The sequence below is a fragment of the Aotus nancymaae genome, unplaced genomic scaffold, assembly GCF_030222135.1.
Source record: "Aotus nancymaae isolate 86718 unplaced genomic scaffold, 86718_ANA_hifiasm-v0.15.2.pri h1tg000039l, whole genome shotgun sequence".
In the NCBI taxonomy this organism is placed as follows: domain Eukaryota; kingdom Metazoa; phylum Chordata; class Mammalia; order Primates; family Aotidae; genus Aotus; species Aotus nancymaae.
Genome location: NW_026988453.1, coordinates 6,340,949 through 6,356,849, shown reverse-complemented (window position 1 = coordinate 6,356,849; position 15,901 = coordinate 6,340,949). Strand labels below are relative to the sequence as shown.

Genomic DNA, 15,901 nt, shown 5'->3' with positions numbered 1-15,901 from the left:
AGTAGTAATAGAAAATCACAAAGGACCTCCTTTAGAAATGTCAAGGAAATGACCACAGTAAAAATTGTTCCCATGCACTCAGCATGCCCTCCCTGGTTATCTCGCCATTGCTTCACGACAGCCTGCATCGCATAGGAAGGCACTGGCAGAATGCGGACTGCCCAACTGACAGATGAGGAAACTGAGGTTCAAAGTAGTCACAGGATCTGCCCAAGGCCACATGGAAGGTGGCAGTGCTGTCCCGTGCTTCCTAAAACACGTCTAAACACTGAACAAAACAGCCAGGTAATTAACAAACCATCTATCCCTTCTCTTGGGCCAGCGGACACAACTGTCATTTCAAAAAATCTTTCATACAACTCCCCTTCTTTGGGCCTTGCCCATACTCCCCTGCCAGTGCCTCGCCTCCCACCTCCATATCAACTTCCTGTTTCCCCTCCTGATCACTGTGTAGCACTTACCTCCTAAGGGCTTGATCTCAAGAACCAGCTCTGCATTTCCAAGCTAACTGGGAATGATGCTCAGGAAAGAAAACTGACATTCACTGAGCATCTACTACATGCTAGATACTTTCACTCATTCACTCATGCATTTACGCACGCATACAGGGATGCATCCATTCAGCACCAACACCTCAGAGAAGGAGACTCCCCCGCCTCATTTGTCGAGTGCTAGGCATTGCTCTCTGTGCTAAGATAAAAGATCCCCGCTCTTATATATCTCACATTTTGGGTGAAGAGACACATAACACAAAAACAAGAAAATAAACAAGATAGCTACAGATCATTTTATGTCCTTTAAAGGAAATAGGCTGCGTCAAGGGACAGAGCTTTCTAATTTTTTTCACGTCACAAAGAAGATGGAAATATCTGGATGACAAGGCTGCTCATGAGCCACAAGGGTTGGGCGTTTTCATATCTCAGGGGTTCCTACTTCCCTTTAAACCAATCTAGCCAGCAGCCATCGTGGCTTCTGCCGACACACTGGCCTTGGAGACAGTGCCAAGGGCTGGGTCTCACCCAGCTCTGTGCTGAGGAGCAGGCAGAACAGCAGCAGCTTGCCCAGTTGTTATTTTCCAATGCGGCTTTTGAATTTGATGGAGCGCCCGCTCGAGCACATAAACAGCTCCTGAGACCCAGAAGTGTGAAGGGAGAGGCTGCCGACTGCTTCCTTCTGCCCCAGGATGCAGAATCCGCAGCCTTATCCTGCACGATGATGATGCTTAAAGTCTCTCTCGCCCCGGACAACACTTCTCCTAGACCCTTTACCATCTATCAAAGCTCACCCGCTCTGTGAAGGCTATGGGGGTAGAAGGGGGACAGTTTGCAGAGTGGGAGGAACCAGATGCCCCCTCTCCACCCCACCTAGAAGATGAGGACTAGAAGAGACCTTTGGAATCTCATTTTCCATCCCTTCATTGTCCCAGTGAAGAAATTGAGTCGATGACTCCAACCCCTCTAGAGCAGTTCCCCTCCCCGACTCTGTGATCACAGGATCCTTGTGCCCCAAACCACCACCAAGGGGCCTTGAGAGGTGACCAGTTCACTTATGCCTCTGAAGTTTTCTTAGATACAATCCTCGCTCTCTTGCTGTAATTGAAGTCCATTCCCTCCTCTGTATCCTCAGCAGAATGGCCAGGCCTGGTACAGACACTGGGAGTCAGAAGACCCAAATTTGGGCAGCCAGTCTGCAACTTGCTAGATCGGTTTCTCCTCTGTAAAGGAGACCTACTTCAGAGGGACAGGATCAAACGAGATACTATGTGTGCCAGTACTCTGTAAACACCCGACCGGTATTCCTTTGCCTGAGCCCTTCTTACCCCTCCAAGCTCCTAGACAAATGCCCATCTGGAAAACTCCAGTATCTCTAGATGCTCAGCAAACACAGCCTGAGGGCTGTTTAAACATCTCACTCACGTCTTGTTCCTGACCATCTCAAAGTGTTCCCCACGTGTCCTCTCAGATACGGTGGAAAAAGTTCTGGGCGTGAGTAGACGGGGAAAGATCAAAGGAACGTCAGTCACTCTGAAGGCTAAGGGATGTTGTCTCAGCAGTCACACAGCGGAGAGTGGGGCCAGGTCCCCGGGTGAACGTCAGCAAGGAAAGAGAGCTGCCGCTGCAGAGAGAAGAATGGGGCCAGGTGTCCTGCCTGCCCCCGCCACGCATCACATCTGCCATTTATACCACATTTATCATTTACAAATGCCTTTCTCAGTCCTGTCTCAGGTAATCCCCATAACCGCTGCTGTGGCGAGCACAGCAGATGAGGGAATCCCCATTTCACAGATTAGAAGCTCCACTGGCCTGGGTCTCCTGACTCCAAGCCCAGCTCTCCTTCAGGGTACCAGGCTGACTGTGGGTTGTTGAGATGCAGATGATTGGCAGGTTGAAAATATCCCTTGCCTAAGAGATTTAAAATGGGAACTTCTAGACCCTGCCCAAGGAGGGCACCACCCAGAGTCAGTGGGGTGGGCCAGGTGACCTCCGGTGCTGCTGTCCAGCCTATGGATTGGGAGATCTAGCCTGGGACCATATCTGGGCGTGATGATCTGTGGAGAGAGGAGAGGCAGGAGGAGAGAAGGAGGAGGCGACTTAGCCAGAAAGGTGCCTCCCTCCCCTCTGCTTTCCTCACTCCTCACCCTGCTGACCGCCTGGAGCCCCCAGGGTTAAAGCTTTCCTGGGGTTCCTCCAGGGCCCAGTCCCAGTAGACCCTGCAGCTTAGGGTATCAGCTCTCATCTGTTTTTCTTGCTATTTTCTCCCTGGTGGGAAAGGGCTGGACCCAAGACCTTGGCTGAGGTGGGGCAGGCTCTCACAGGAAGGGCTATCTCCCAGGGCCAGGGGAGAAACTCACCTCTCCTTACATGTGGGAAAGGAAGTGGAAGCTGCGAGTCCTGTGGCATGCATGGGGTGGGGGTGTGTGGAAGGTGCCTCTGACTCTTGGGAATGCCCCTCCCAAGTCCACAGTATCCCCGAGGGCTGTGTGGGAGCTAAGCAGGGAGATGCTGCTCTCAGGAGTGTGCAGTTTAGGCAGACGCTAACGGGGGATCAGCAGAACGGAGACAGGAAAACATCAATGGGGCCCCGTCCACAGGCCACCAGGGCAGACAGTGCCTTAAAGACAGCCCTGAGGGAACCAGGAAGAGCCCCACCACCTCCAGAATCTCCCTCAAAGTGCATAAAATCCCACGAGGAATGAGATGTTCCTTTGGGTTAAGAGTTGCCTTCTCTGTGTGCTATTTATTTATTTATTTTACTGAGACAGGGGTCCCCCTACGTTTGCTCAGGCTGGTCTCAAACACCTGCACTCAAGCAATTCTCCCACCTTGACCTCCTAAAGTTCTGGAATTGCAGATATGAGCCACCACGCCCACCTGCGTGTTGTTTTTAAAAGCTGAGATAGCATGAACTGTGTCGTATGAATTAGTTTGTTAGTCGGAACTTCTCATGGATGATGGTAACATGAAAAGACTGAGTCCCCGGAGCAATGGGCTACAGAGACCTTGGGAGGGAAAGGGATGGCTCGAGGAGGGAAAGGGATGGCTCGAGGAGAGAAACGGAAGGGGGTTCCCGCTGAGCCGCTCAGTGTTGTCAAGGTCTGGTGGCTGAACAGAAAAGGATTTCATATCATAGCTGCAGCAAGACTGTCAATGTGATTTACGGGTGGAAATGAGGAAACAAAGTCTACAAATCCTGCGTCCAACTAGGGCAGGGCAGAGAAAGCCACTGGTTCTTCCCAGGGCACCCTGGCAGGGCTGCCATATGAGGGGTAGAAGATTCTGGAGGCTAAGTGAGGCAGGAGCTCAAAAATAATAGTTATCTGATCAACAATAACAACAAAAATGCTGGTAAGTGCTAACGTGTATTTTTACATGTTGGGCACTGGCTATTTACTTATTTAAGAGGTAGAGTCTCACTCTGTCTCCTAGACTGGAGTGCAGTGGTGCAATCACAGCTAACTGTAACCTCAAACTCCTGGGCTCAAGGGATCCTTCTACCTCAGCCTCCTGAGTAGCTGGGACAAGTGTGTGCCACCATGCCCAGCTATTTTTTTTTCTCTTTTTTTTTTTTTTGAAACGGAGTTTCGCTCTTGTTACCCAGGCTGGAGTGCAATGGTGCAATCTCAGCTCACCGCAACCTCCGCCTCCTGGGTTCAGGCAATTCTCCTGCCTCAGCCTCCTGAGTAGCTGGGATTACAGGCACGCGCCACCATGCCCAGCTAATTTTTTGTATTTTTAGTAGAGACGGGGTTTCACCATGTTGACCAGGATGGTCTCGATCTCTTGACCTCGTGATTCACCCACCTCGGCCTCCCAAAGTGCTGGGATTACAGGATGCCCAGCTATTTTTAAACATTTTTGTAGAGATGGGGGGTCTCACTATTTTGCCCAGGCTGATCACAAATGCCAGGGCTTAAGTGATCCTCCTGCCTCGGTCTTCCAAATTGCTGCGATTACAGGCATGCGCCTCTGTGCCTAGCCCTGGGCACTGACTTTGTAGACATGGTTTTATTGGTCCTTCAGCACAACCTTCTCAGTTAGATACCACAGGTTGAGCATCCCAAATGTGAAAACCCCAAATCCCAAATGCTCCAAAATCCAACACTATCTGAATGCCAACAAGACGCTCAAAGAAAATGTTCTTTGAGCATTTCAGATTTCCAGCTTAGGGATGCTCAACCAGTGAGTATAAGGCAAATATTCCAAAATTTAAAAAAATCCAAAGTTGGAAACACTTCTGGTCCTCCACATTTTGGATAAGGGATACTCAACCTGTAGCATTATTTTCATTTCCTCACTGCAGTAACTGAGACTTGGAGAGATTGGAAAACATGACCAAGGCTACTCTGCCAGGAAAAAGCAGGAAAAGAATTTCTAAGACTCCAGTATGTCCAAGCGCAAAGCCCATGTTGGATCCAGCTCTGCCACTCTGGGAGATGGAGGACACGCGGGGATTGGAGGGTGGAAGCTTGGAGCAGAAGAAGGGAGCCATGGCTAGGACACGGAAGGCAAGCCTCTCCTGCTCCAGGCAAATCTCCCTGGACTAAGTAGTTGTGAGGATGCCGTCGTACCTTGCCTGGGAGACTCGCTCCTCCCACAAAGTCTGACCTCTTTCTGAGCCATCATATTGACCTGTTCACATCCATGCACTGCCTAGGTATTTAGTGGGTGTCTTGCTCCTGCTGGGGGCAACCAGGCGGTTGACACTTACCCTTTCCTTTATTAAAGGGGTATTCATTGAACACCTATCAGGTGCCAGGTTCTAGGTGTTAGGGTTCAGGAATATAGATGAGAATAGACTCTCATGAAAGTATCATTCTATAGACAGAGAAACAGGCAATGGACATGCAAACAAATAAACCAGATCATATTAGAGAGTGAAAAGACCTAACAAGCGAAATAAGCAGGATACCCCAGGAGCAAGTGAGGGGCAGGGCACGCTGCTGATACGGGTTAAGTAGGCAGGGCAGGGCACGCTGCTGATACAGGTTAAGTAGGCAGGGCAGCCTCTCTGAGGATGAGACAAGGAGCCGAGAGTCAAAGCACCATGAACAAGCCAGCCAGGGAAAGATCTGGGACAGAGCCTTCCAGGCAGAAGGTACCATGGGGAAGAGGTCCTGAGGCCAGAGTGGGTTTAAGGAGCAGAGAGTGGGCTAATGTGAAGGAGCCTCAGGGGTGAAGGCCCGAGAGGGGCCAGCTCAGTCAGAGAAGAGACCTAGGGCTGAGAGGGCTGAAGCAAGTGTCTGCAGTTTACTCTAAGTGCAAGGGGAAGCCATTTTAAGCAAAGGAATAATATAATTGAATTTCTGTTTGTAAAAGATAACTCAGGCTGCTGTGTGGAGAATGTGTCACATCAGGGAATGAGGAAAGGCAAGAAAACAAGCAGGAGCCTATTTTAGCCATCCAGGCAGAGGAGAGTGGGATGCTATAGCTGGCAGCATGGAAATTGAGGAGAAGCATATGGCTTTGAGAAGTACTTAGGAACAGGGCCAATGGGACCTGCTGCTGAGTTTGGATGTTGCTGTGGTTTGAATGTGTCCCCCAAAGCTCATGTGTTGGAAACTTAATCCCCAATGCAAAAATGTTGAAAGGTGGGACCTTTAAGTGGTAATTAGATCCTGAGAGCTCTGCCCTCCTGAATGGATTAATGACATTATTGCAGAAGTGCGTCCATTACCACAGGAGTGGAGTCTTTGTAAAAGATGAGTTTGGCCACCTTCTTTTCTCTATCTTGAGAGTGTGCTCTTTTCTCCTTCCACCCTTCTGTTACAGGATGAGTAAGAAGAAAGGCCCTTGTCAGATGCAGACCCTCAATCTTGGACTTCTCAGCTTCCAGAAACGAGAGCTGAGTAAACTTCTTTTTTTTTTTTTTTTCAATAAATTACCCAGTTTCAGGTATTCCGTTACAGCAGCACAAAATGGACTAAGACAGAAAATTGGTACCAGAAGTGGGGTTGTTTCCATAACAAATATCTGAAAATGTGGAAGCAGCTTTAGAACCGGGTAACAGGTATAGGCTGGAAGAGTTTGGAGGAGCAGGCTAAAAAAGGCCTAGACTGCCATAAATGAAGCATTAAGGGTGATTCAGGTGAGAGCTCAGAAGACAAGAGCTGTAGGGAGCAACCGAATCTTTTTAGGGGTGACTCGAATGGTGGTGATCAGAATGCCAGCAGAAATTTGGACAGTAAAGAAATTTGGATGAGGTCTCAGATGGAAACAAGAAGCGAGACATTGAAAACTGGAGTAAAGGTCATCCTTGTTATGCAGTTTTAAAGAACTTGGTGGAATTGTATCTGTGTCCCAGGCCTTTGTGGAAGGCAGAACTTTAGAGCAACTAACTGGGGTATCTAGAAGAAGAAATATCTAAGCAACAAAACATTCAAGGTGCTACATGGTTGCTTTTTGCCATTTATAGCAAAATAAAGAAAGAGATGATTTAAAGACGAAACATCATTAAAAAGGAAGTAGAATGGAAAGATTCGGAAAACTCTCAGTCTGGCCATGTAAAGAATTAAAAAGCGTGTTCGGAAGAGAATACTAAGGATGTGACCGAAACACCATTTGCTAAAGAGAATAATATGGAGAAAAGGAAGCCAGGTTCTATTCATCAGGATGATAGGAGAATGACCACATGGGCATTTCAGAGATCTTCAAGGCGGGCGAGGACCTTTACAGCAAGGTCTCCAGAAACACACAGGCGGGACCCCGGCATTTGCTGCCCAGGGCCACCTCAGGACTCTGCTCCACCACAGTGCTCCTTGGCAGCCCCAGCCATGGCTCAAGCAGGCCCCAATGTAGCTCATGCGGCTGCTCCAGAGAGCACAGTGGTAGGCAGGTCTTGACAGTGTCCACGTTGTGCTGACTCTGCAGGTGCCCACAGTGTGGGAGCTGTGGGGTCATGCCAGCCTCCATCTAGATTTCAAAGGATATCACGGACAGCCTGGAGGCCCCGGCAGAAACTTGTCACAGGGACAGAGCCACCACAGAGCCCCCACCAGGGCAATGCCACTGCACAGACCCCAGCACTGTAGGACAACTAGCATGCAACTCCTGCATGGGAGAGCTGCAGGCATGAGACTCCAATCCATGAGAGCTGCTGCATGAGCCGAGCCCGGCAGAGCCAATGTGTCCAGGAGGTGGTACATGGAGTAAAAGGCTATTCTAGCATCTTAAGCTTTAATGTTGTCTGCCTTATTGGGTTCTAGACCTACCTGGGTCCTGTTACTGCTCTCTTCTTGCCTAACCTCCCCTTTGGAATGGGGACACATTTCTTATTCTTGTCCCACCATTGTATTTTGGAAGCGTGTAACTTATTTTGATTTCAGGTGAGAGCTCGGAAGACAAGAGGCTCACAACTCAAGGGAAATTTGCCTCAGGATGAATCCTGCCTTGAGCCTCACCCATATCTGATTTAGATGGGACTCTTGAGTTGATGCTGGAACTAGTTAAGACTTTGGGGGCTACTGGGATGGAATAAATGTATTTTGCATGCGAGAAGGACCATGAATTTTGAAGGCCCGGGCAGAATGCTATGGTTTGAATGTGCCTCTCAAAGCTCATACATTGGAAACAATCCCCACTGCAACAGTGTAGAGATGTGGGACCTTTAAGAGGTAATCAGGTCATGAGGCTCTGCCCATATGAACGGATTAAAGCCAATACTGCAGGAGTAGGTTCGTTATCACAGAAGCAGGGTCCTTATGAAGGATGCGTTCAGCTCTTGCCTGTGTGATGCCTTCCACATGTTAAGAGGGAGCAAGAAGGTCCTTATCAGGCATGTCCCTCTAATCTTGGACTTCTCAGCCTCCAGAACTGTGAGCCAAATAAATTTCTGTTCATTATGAATTACCTAGTCTGTGGTACTCTATTATAGCAGCAGAAAATGAAGTAAGACAGATGTCCAAGTGAAAGAAAGAATCATCAAGACGACTCTGATTTGTATCCTGACCACTGAGCAGAGGGCGCCGTCAATCCCCCAGTCTCCATGACCCTTCTCTCCCTGAAGAGCCCATCCCCTTACCTTGAAGTCCACGTCACTCTCCCTGAACTCCACTCCACTCTCACCATGCTACTGGACACTCCTTTGTGTACATATCTGGGGCACTCTCCCACCTGAGAGCCTTTGCACTTCCTGTTCACCTCCTGAAATGTCTGGGAAGGCTCATTCTCCATTCATTCAGGTCTTCACTCAGATGGCAGGTCCTAAGGGAAGATTCCTGACTCTCCTGAAAAATAGTCTCTATCACTGTATCCTCTTGCCATATTTAATTTTCTTGATAGGGCTTATCACTTCCTAACCCTCTCCCTCCTCCCTCTCTCTCACTCCCTCTCTTTTCCCCTCCTTCCCTATATATCTATCTATGCATTTGTTATCAGTTTGTCTCTGGTACTCCAGTAGAATGTAAGCCCCATTAGGACAGAACCTTTATTTAGCATGTTTACCACTGCATCCCCAATACCTACATCAGCGCTCAATAACTATTTGTTAACTGAATGAATGAAGTACATGTAAAAGTGGATTAATGAAACCATACATCCACTTATTCAGAAATGATTGCTTCAGGACCTGCCATGTGAGTACATCTCAGGGAACAAGCGATAAGCATTAAATCATAGGTGCTCAATTAGAGACAGTCAGATTAGAAATGCATGACCCTAGCTCTGGAGGCAATTACAATGCCTCGGATGAGGAAAATCATCCCCTGGTTCATTCCCTGCTGTCTGGGAAATGTAGGGGATCCACTGGTGAATCAGACAACTCCTGGTCCCCTGCCTAGGTCCTGTGACATAAGGCTGCTATGACAAGGGCCTCTTATGAGAAATATGAGCAACTGCCACTGGGCCACCAGCCAGCCACCAGCACGTCCACAGTGGCTCGGAGTCCCAGCATTGCCCTGCATACTGTGAGACAAGCAGAGACTTCCTTGGCCAGAACTCACCTCCCCAGAGTCTCTTAACCTGCATCCCAGAGAAGCAGGTCTTCATCTCATGCTAATTCCCAGCAGATGTCATGAGAATGCCCAAGCTCCTCATTGGTCCTTTGTCTCATGAATCGTCATTTTCATGGATGAGTTCACTTCTAGTTGGAGACCTGCCTGTGTATAGAGGGGTGGCCTCTCCCCGCCTACACCCTCAGAGGGCACTCCTTCTGGACACCACTGGTGACTGACTGTTAGGCTGACTCAGAGAACATAAACAATAAGCCACTTTAGGAAGAGCTCGGTCCAAACTCAGTGGCTCATGCCTGTAATCCCAGCACTTTGGGAGGTCAAGGCAGGTGGATCACTTGAGGTCAGGAGTTCGAGACCACCCTGGCCAATATGGTGAAACCCTATCTCTACTAAAAATACAAAAATTAGCTGAGCATTGTGGTGTGTGTCTGTGGTCCCACCTACTCAGGAGGCTGAGGCAGGAGAATCACTTGAACCCCGGAGGCAGAGGGTGCAGTGAGCCAAGATCGCATCACTGCACTCCAGCCTGGGTGACAGAGTAGGACTCCATCTCAAAAAATTTAAAAAAAAAAAAAAGAATAGGAAGAGCTCAGATGCCATCAGATGGTGAACACACCATGAGACCAATCAGCCAAGACACATTTGACAGAGAACAAAGAAGGAAGAGGGGGTGGACATAGAGGTCCTACAGAATTCTCTTTGGTGAACGCAGAACAGCCAAACTGAGAAAGGTGCCAAGAAGCCAGGCACCACTGCAGGGATGAGACTGGAGTGCGCTGGTTCTGAAGCTGTCTGTCCTTGTCTTTCTCTCCTGGCCCTGCCCCACTTTGTATCACCATGTGGCTGACCTCTGCAGGCCACATTTCCCAAGCCCTGGGGCCATCTGGGTCCATGGGAAATACTGCAGTGCTGGAGCAATGGGGACAGGGGAGAGCTGTCCACCTCCTGTCCCAGGCATGCACTGGGCAGTGGTTATGACTCCTCCATGGCTCCACCACACACCAGACAAGCCCACCATGGGTGCAGCTTCTACCAGCCAACTGCAGCCCCCGGGCTGCGGGATCTCCACCTCCCCACTTTGTCCTTCTGCCTCGGGGTAGCTTCCTGTGGTTGCTAATCTCTAGGTTACCTCACACTCCGTTTGGTGTCTCGGCTGCTTCCTCACCATTCCTGGTATAAGGCCCTCAGCTGTAAACACCTAAAATGATTTCTGTGTTCCTGGTTAGACTCAGATGGTTCAGGACTGAAGCTGCATCAGGACGAACTGAGCACAGTCATCCCCAAGAACCCGCCGCCAGAGGTACAGGTATGAGTGAGTCACGCAACTCTTACATACGCCTTCACTCAGAGGAGCGAGAACCCACATGTGGGTTTGGAAAATGCTAAGCATGGCTTTGCCTGAGGACAGGGTGACAGTGTCCTGTCAACTGCTGAGACCGGAGGAGGGTCCTCAGGCCTGGCTGCCCCTGTTTCTCATCACCTGCTCCTCATGTAAGCACTGAACATGGGCCGCAGGGAGGTGGATGGCCGGTGGGGTGGGGGGCAGAGGTCCAAGTCTTTCCGCAGTCCTGCGGTTTGGATAGTCAGGGACTGAATCCTCCCTCTTCCCTTCCCTCGCCCTTGGCTGGGAGGGAGTGCCAGTTCGTAGCTTTGGTCCACTCCTTCCCACCTCCTCTCTTATCAAGGATCTCAGCCACTTGTAACTGGAAACTTGGATCTCAAGAGCAGGGAAGTAAGGCTTTCAGACTATTAACCTACTTCCTGCAGAGAAATTCTTCCTCCCCAAGGAGAACAGGAAACCAGATATAATCAAAGGTGCTGGGCACACTCCAGGGGCCAAATATTTAACAGTAACATTGCCCAGGGGAGTCTGCTTCAGGGGCCCCGGGGAGGGGGCAGGATGTCGGGCCTGAGAATCCTGCCTTGAATCCTGCTGTCAGGGGCTCTGTGGCATCACCCACCATCTAGAACATCAATGCCCACCAATCCCCAACAGGGGCTCAGGCCAACACCCCAGGGCCAGACTGCAGGGCTACAGGGAGGAGGGCAGACACTCTGTGTCTTGAAAGAAAAGAGCTGGATAAATTGATTAGCTCATTAGTGTAATGGACCTTGGAAATCACTCCTGGTCACTTGCTGAGGACAAATAACTCCACAGCCTGGTGGGAAAAACAATGAGGTTCCTGTGTGTGACTCAGTAACACCCTCTATCCTGAGCAACCTCCCCCACTGTCTGTCTTTGGATTCAGAGCCCCTTTCTGAGCGCTGGACATGAGCAGAATAAACATAGCTCCCACCCCAAAGGAGTTCTCAGTCCACAGGAGAGGCCCAGCCCCTGAGCAAAGGGAGCCCCAGTCTGATGAGAGCAGCATGTACTGCAACACACAGGGCAGAGCTCCCTGCCAGCCCCCAGACTCAAAGGTTGCGTGGATGATTGACAGCACAAACTCCGCCCAGACCTGTGTGCCTGTGGAGATCTCTTCTTTCTCTCTCTCGGTGGGCGTTCTCATCCCAACAAACAGAAGTTTGGATTTGCTCAGCGGTTCTGATCCAGAGGGGGCTTCAGATGGCGGGGTGTAAAGAGGGAGGCTTTCAGATTTGGAGGAGGCACGTTTTCAAAGTATATTTGCCTCTGATCCCCATCCCTTTCTCCCAGTCCAGGGCAAAGCCTATGGAATATTTCCCCGAAGCCAGGAGGCCAAGGTATTGCACTTTGAGACAATGCCCTAGGCGATTTCACAATGCAGCCACTTCCTCCCCTTCCAAAGTCAGGTACAGCCCCCACATCCCAGTGAGGGGGTGGTCCTTGAGGAGGAGGGGGTCTGACCTGGACCGTAAACTCAGGTAAACTGGACCCAGACCTCAGCCTTTCCAGCTTCTCTCTGCACTGAGATGTGATTCTCTCCATCTCTCAGAGTAGGACCAGGTTGGCAAAAGGACCTAGGCCAATTGGCCCCACCTGCTATGGGTGACTGTTTCTGACTCATCCCATGGGACAGGAAAAAAAAGGCATCCCAGTCATTAAGTCTGCATTCAGACTTAATGACCTGTGAGTAGCTGGTGCAGTGAGGCCTCACTGGGATGGCCAGGGTACTAAAAGGAGCAAAATTCCTTTTTCAGTGAAGTGGAAAGGCCTGCTGTGTTGGGGAAGGGAGCTAATGGGCTTATCCAGCTTCCCAAAGGCCTCTCATGTCTTTGCAGACTGTGGTCACTTAGGAGAGCAGCAGAGAATCCTCCAGCCCAGCCGGCACATGGGGAGGGCCCAGGCAGGAGGGAGCCAGGAAGCAGCAGAATTTTGCAGGCTCAGGGAAGCAGAGGGGGCCCATGCTGGACCCCCAAAGGAGGGCAGTCCTCCCTTGGAATACATCGTCGTGGTAGGAATTTGGAGACCCCGTTCTGGTCTAGGCTCTGCCAGGAGTGAGCTGGTCTCGGGGGAGATCCTTTCCCTTTTGGGGCATCTGTGTCCTTGTCTGGATGATGAGGGTTTGAATGAGATCTTTTTCGGGCTCTAGCAGGTCACGGTTCCCTTCTTCTGGAATATGTCAATCATCTTCTATGGAGAGCTGAGCTCAGCGCTAGCAGAAGGGAGGGAAGGGCACTGAGCACTGAACTCCTCGTGGGGAGGAGGAGTCCAGGGACAGTGCTGAGGGGCACCCACACCTCCCCAGAAGGCAGTCCCTCCTGAAAGGATTCCATCCTCTAGCTCTCTCTGTGTCCCATGGAGAGGAAGACTGGGGGCAAGATGGACTGTAAAGATAAATAAATGTTTATTGAGTGGAATGAATGAATGAGTGAATGAATGAATGAATGAATGAATGAATTAAATGTGCTGTGGAGTAAGAGCCGACTTCAAACTGTGACTCCATCATTAACAGCTTGTGGTCTTGAGCAAGTAACAATTCTTTGAGCCTTGGTTTTGTCCTGGGCACAGTGGGAGGGGAAAGCTGGCTTGGCAGGACCCCTGTGAGAATGAGGCTGGCGCAGTAACTCATCTGGGCACTCACTGAACAGTAGCACCAGGTGCCCATTTCTATCTCCACCAGGAGCACACCCCTGGTTCTACTGGAATACACAATCAGCCCTTGAAGAGACACAAAACAGGTTGCAAGGACATAGATAAACAAAAAATTACTTCTGTTTCACTTTGAAAGGCCAGTCACATGGCTTCCATATCGATTTTACAGCCAGCTCTCCCACCTAACTCAACCTTGGTACAGAATGGGTCTGTGTTCCCTGATCCATCTGACGAAAGTGTCCGAGTCTGGGATGGGGGGTTGGGAACCTGCTCAGCCCAGCACTAAACCCTGCCCAGGGTCCTGAAGAAGCCATGTCCCCTGGAGAATCCCAGTAAAGCTCCACTGGGGAAGTGGTCAGGGAGGATATTGGACATGTGGGAGGCGGACTCAGGGAGAGCCCACGCCATTCCTCCCACCTCCCTTAGGAGCATCTCTTGGCCTGTCTGGAACCATGGGGTACAGGGCGTCTGAATGAAGGCCTGTTTCCACCAAGGGACTGTAACCCGACCCCCCACTGGAATGATCCCATGCAGACTCCAGATCAGACCAAAGGCAGCAGCTGGGGTTGGGACCTAGAAAGCAGGCTGGATGCCTGCTGAGAGCCTGGAGTGACAAAAGGAGGACTTTCTTGGCCAGGGAGACGGATGCTGTGCTCTGAGGAGGCAGCTGCCCTCACTGAGCTTGGGCTGTCAGGGCTCCCTAAAGCTCACAGCACCTAGCCCCCTGCTTCGGAAAAGATTTGACAGACAGCAGGTAGGAGGAGGACAGAGAGGACACGGAGAGCTCACCACCTTGGAAATCTTTCTAAAGAAAGAGTCCACCCCCACACTCAGCTCTCCATTCCATAGCTTGTGCTTCCACATTAGAAAGTCCTTCCCAGAGTCTAACTTCAGTGCTTCCTGCTGCATCAGAACTCAAGGAGATACCACTCTTGGGACCTGGAAGAAGTGCAGTCATATTCTCCTGGCCTTTCTCTCCACCTTGCATCCAGGCCAGCGGGTGCAGAGCCCAAGTAACAGCAGGAAGGACCCTGGGACCCAGCAGTTTTCCATTGTCCCTCCTTGGCATCTCCTGGCACTCTGTCCTGTGTCCCTCCACATGCACACTCAGCAAGCCCGCAGTGTAGAGTCCCTACAGAAGCCACAGGCCAGGCCCAACCCAGGAACCAGCCCTCCCCAGCCAGCAGCCACCCAGGCCAAGGCAGCAGCAGACGGAAGAGTTTAGCAGCAGCTACAGCCCTCCCGCCCCACTGCATGCACTCAGGGCCTTCTGCCCCAGCTCCAGGGATGGCTTTGTGGAGGAGGGGCCCAGAGATGCAGTGGAAGATGGGGTCACCCAGGCTCACCTGGTGGGTGCAGGTGAGCCAGAGATCCCCCTCTCCAGAAAAACATGCAGCAGGAAGCAGGAGGTGAGGTCTCCTGGATCATCTGGGAGCTGGCTCCCTTCTCGTTCCCATGTGGGACAATCAGAAAAATCCTTTTTTTCTCCCAGAGCACATGACTGCAAGTACCTGGAGAGCAGAGACCGAGTCTGGTTCAAAATCATCTTCCTAGCATCTGTCACAGTACCTGGCACACAGTAAGTACTCAATAATATTTGGGGAAGGAAATGAAATTGTATAAAATGCTTGATTAAAACCAGAGAGGCAGAAAAAGAAGAGGAAAAAAGAAACAACGAACAAACGCAACTAGAAGACAGTTACAAACATGGCAGAGATTAAGCCAAGTATTGCAACAATCACCTTAAATGTGAAGAAAGCCGGGGGAATTGGTAAGAGCAAGCCATTCTGAGCCTTCTTCTCATCTCAGTGACAATGTCCCTCCTGGCAGGCAGCAGAGCCCTGCTCCCCGCGGTCACAGCTGGGAGGGTGTCCACTCGAAGGTCCCGCCTCAACCACCCAGGCCCAGTGTCTCAGCCGCTTAATTAGGTGGTCCTCGCAGGAGTCTAACACACTTCCTCCCACCGTGAGACCAGCTCCTGTCCTCACTCCCTGGCCTGGGTGGAGGTGGGGAACAGCCTGTCCTCCTCCCCCGGGAGCTAGTCTGTGCCCCTGTCATTTGTACGGGTAAGACGGAGCAGTGCGTTAGCTGCTGGCAGCGTCCCAGGGCAGGAGCCTGGCAGGCAGCTTCTCCGAGGGTTGATCAATAAACTCATTTTCCGTCATTTCTTCCACTTCTGCAAAGTCCTATACATCACGCCGATCTGCCAAGACCCTGGATGGAGGAAACTCATGATGTGTGTGGGGGAGGAGGAAGCTTATCAAATCAAAGCCTTTTTTCTTCCATCCACCATTCACGAAAACTTCAACGTGCTGTGCTCAGAGCTGGAAAAAGAAAATGCGGGCCAGGCGCAGTGGCTCACGCCTATAATCCTAGCACTTTGTGAGGCCGAGGTGGGTGGATTACCTGAGGTCAAGAGTTCGAGACCAGCCTGGGCA

General features: G+C 50.7%; 1 protein-coding gene across 5 annotated transcripts in view; it reads right to left on the bottom strand.

The window, feature by feature from the left end:
• ADORA1 (adenosine A1 receptor) overlaps window positions 1-15,901 on the bottom strand; it is a 42,321-nt gene that overhangs the window by 4,683 nt on the left and 21,737 nt on the right. Inside the window, exon 1 of one of the 5 annotated variants that reach the window (XM_064360249.1) lies at window positions 462-1,880. The exons of the other annotated variants lie outside the window; for them this stretch is intronic. The gene's annotated coding sequence lies outside the window, so the exon portion shown is untranslated. Of the gene's footprint in view, window positions 1-461; window positions 1,881-15,901 lie in introns of those variants that run through there. 5 annotated transcript variants of the gene reach the window in all.